The 3,591-nt window shown below is 43.0% G+C and overlaps 1 long non-coding RNA gene across 1 annotated transcript; it reads right to left on the bottom strand.

Annotated features, from left to right (window-relative positions):
- Nucleotides 1-221: 221 nt before the first annotated feature.
- Nucleotides 222-1,201, bottom strand: LOC126982011 (uncharacterized). The gene is made up of 3 exons (XR_007734453.1): nt 808-1,201; nt 465-698; nt 222-355 (listed from the first exon to the last, which is right to left on the bottom strand). It is a non-coding gene; the product is annotated as an uncharacterized LOC126982011 (long non-coding RNA).
- Nucleotides 1,202-3,591: the final 2,390 nt, after the last annotated feature.

Here is a 3,591-nt window from a genome sequence, read left to right as displayed (position 1 = left end):
CGTTTGGCCACCTGAAGTTTTTTTCTCCCAACTTTGTGGAGGCTCTTCTGAGACAGTCTTGGGTCCCGGTGTTCTTGCTGCTTCGGCAAATTATTCTTTGTCATTCTTCGCCGCCGTTCTTGTCCCCGGTCGCGATCTTGTCGTCTCTGGTGCGTCTCCTGCTGCTCGCTACGCCCCTGCTGCTGGAGCTGCCGCAACACTTCCGCCATATGCTGCATTTTTTTTTCCAGTCGTGATTGACGAATTTCATGATCTTTTTGCTGCAGACGACTTCGCCGCCGCTCTCGCGATTCAGCGCCCGACGGAGAGTCGAGACACACCATCACCGAAGCGTGTCTGTTGTTGTTGCCGTGGACTTATGAAAAGATAGAGAAACATTATTAGACAAAAAATCAATCTCTCTCTCTCTCTCTCTCTCTCTCTCTCTCTCTCTCTCTCTTTTGTAAGAATAAAAAAATACTTACTATGCGTTACGCTGGCCGGTGGGTCGTTCTTCAGATGAGACACTGGTAATGGAGGTATCACATCCTTCAGAAGTCGCAGAAGCCCCTCTCTCAGCACGCGCCGCCCCATTTTACCGACACCTCACAACGCGCCGCGGTTGTTGTTGTTGTTGCCCAATGACTCGCCCGTGATGTGTTCACCGGTAGACTTGGGAGTTTCTGGAACATCCCCCACCTCACCACCACCAACATCCGCTGAAATGACAAGAAATATATATATTTTTTTTTAAACACACACACACACACACACACCAGCGCTTGTGCGCGCAGAAAAAAAAAAAAATACAAGAGGCGGATATCTCACCTCCGTTTCTGGGATGTGATGTGTTATCCACGGCTTCAGCTTGGGATGTGTTATCCATGGCTTCAACTTCTAATGCGGCTTGACCCATTATCTGATCGTCAACATCGTCAGCATGAAGAGTTGCAGCGGCAGCGTGGGGCTGTTGTTGTTGTTGTTGTAAGTTCATGACGGCGAAGACTTCCTCCATGATGCTCCTCTCGCAACGTTAGGGGACTGACTAAGCTACCCGGGGTTATTTGGAGCATATGCGCACACTACCACAAGCCTTTTCTTCTTCCGAGGCTACCCCAGGTTATAGGGGACACGCCCACACATGTATGCAAACACGCGCGCATATGCCCAAAACCACAAGCCATTCTTCTTCCGAACAATAGGAAAGCGTGAACAAACTCACACCCACCCGGTCACGTCGCACGAAAAAAAAAAAAACAGAATCCTGTTCTTAATAACTACATATAATTGCACACACACACACGCCATAAATGAATAAGCTACATGCTACTTTTCTACATTTTTTACACACACATTATTATCATGTAACATTTAATAAGTTAGCCACATATCTTAGAAATACAATGCTTGTAAGTCAGTCCTTGACTAGATTGACAAAATGTTTTTATACATGGGGGCATTTTAAACATTCTATAAGCATATGTTAACACCTTTCTGTCATTCTTCAAAAAATTTCCTAAATCATAATTATCTTTCAAAAACTGACTAGTCCTCTCTAAGCCTATTTTATTACATAAGTATACGAATTGAATGCAATACACGCCACACACCAGAGTTTTGTCCGACTGTAATCTTGCGGCAAGTTTAAAAACAGGATAATCTTTATGCTTATTTAAGAAACTTCGAAAGTACTTAGAATATAATGATGGGGTCAGGGCGTATGTGTCGAAGAAATATATACACTTATCACTAACATAGAACACCACCCAGTGACCCATTTTCGAAGCTTGCCACGCGCCTAACACATTAGCAATAAAGACAATGGGCTTGTCTGACTCACTCCTTAGATTTAATTTCGCCACATCGTCAGCGGGAAGACAGCCTAAGAAATATATATTATTGTGATAAAGTCTTCCTTGTAGAGCTTTCATAATTTGTTGATTATTCATTATGCTCTAGTGTCGCAAGACACGTGCCTCTCCGAGTTGATTGACAACACTCCCTTTGTATCCCCAAAACAGATAATTACTAAATTTTCATCCAAGCCTTTTTTAAGCTGAAGACTTATGCGTAAGTTTCCACTGTGTTCAAGAGGCACTGTGCCTCGTATGTCTTCCGGTAACAAACTAAAAACAAACACTGTCCTTCCTTTCCTAAAGCTATCGTAATCAAGCAAAGTGTCATTTTCTACTCCTAAACTATCTAAAATATCATAATAGACTCGCGTACACTCGTGGGGAAAAGAAACCGTATTTTTATACATATTCATACCATTGACAGAGTGTAAGTTCAGACAAATCAGCATTCTTGAAATACATTTTTATTATATACACCCGAAAAGGCCCTCATGTCAGCCATAACGATATATAAACGCTCTGGAATGACATTTCCCACGATTGGTCACAGACACTACTTGTCTGCTGTTTGCCGAGAACCAGAGATTTATATAACGTCTTGTTAAATATTGTACGCGTTATTTTTCCTGTCTCTAATTCTTTATTTAATGCAAGCAATGCTGACGGATAGGGTTGGAGTCTGGTGACCCAAAGTTTAGCAAAATCAATATGGGGACGCACGCACAGCACTCCATCGCCGTCAGTGTTCAAATACCAAGCTTCGTTAGCTAACTCAAGCCTTATTCTCAATGGGATGTCGTCGCATAAATACTGATCACAAGAAGTAATGTCCGACATTAATGGGAAGGTGAGATGAAGACCGTGATCTTTGATATCTTTAAATGTCTCTTGTATTTGCTCCCAAGGCTAGTGAAGTATGCGGCGTCATAGGTTTCAGCTACGCCTGCTCCACCGACCTGTTATCTTTGAGGAGGTTTCCTATTTCTCCGAATGATTTGAGTTTTAACGTGGAGAAGGTGGTGAGCATTTTAGGAATGACCAGTAATTAAAGTATGGGTTACTTTCAACCATTTGATCGCCTACATACACCTGAATTGATTTGAACATGGTATTAGCAGTGCCATTGCAGAATTCGACATTGACAGCCTCCTCGACTTTTGTTTGTCCATCAGCTTGAGTGACACTTAATTTCAACTCAAGAATTAATTTAGCAAGATCGATAAATGACCCTTCACCCCGGCACGCGGAACTCTAGGTACTTATCTTTTAACCGGGCGTGGCTGGACAAATTTACAGGTAAAATGTCGACAAGAGTTTTAGACGCAATAGAGCTCTCAACCTGGCGTTGTCTGTTGATTCTAGGGAATTCGTCAACCACACTGAGCGCATAATCAGAAATCGGAACGGAGGGAGCGGCGGAGGCCATGCTGTTGTCGCTTTCGTCGCCCGCTATATACTAATGGAGACACTGGTCGCGGGAGCGGGCGACGTGTTAACTTGATAAGAGACCACTCGCTAAAAAATGGCAAGCCCAAGCGCGCGCGCAGGTCAGAATGTTCCCACCTTCCCTTTTTTTTTCATGAGTGTCCACCGCACCTCCACATTACTAAATTATATCAAACACATCGCTGTTCTTTCTCTCTTGCAACCACTTTTCCTTTTATTAATTTTTTTTTTCTTCTTGTTTCGCGAAGTAACTTCTTTTTTTTCCTCCTTTAATAATTCTAGCACCTACGTCACTTAAGGCTTCAATACC

The sequence above is a fragment of the Eriocheir sinensis genome, chromosome 50 (genome assembly GCF_024679095.1).
Source record: "Eriocheir sinensis breed Jianghai 21 chromosome 50, ASM2467909v1, whole genome shotgun sequence".
Taxonomy (NCBI): domain Eukaryota; kingdom Metazoa; phylum Arthropoda; class Malacostraca; order Decapoda; family Varunidae; genus Eriocheir; species Eriocheir sinensis.
The sequence above is the reverse complement of the archived record's forward strand: the minus strand, read 5'-3'. Positions and strand labels throughout refer to the sequence as shown.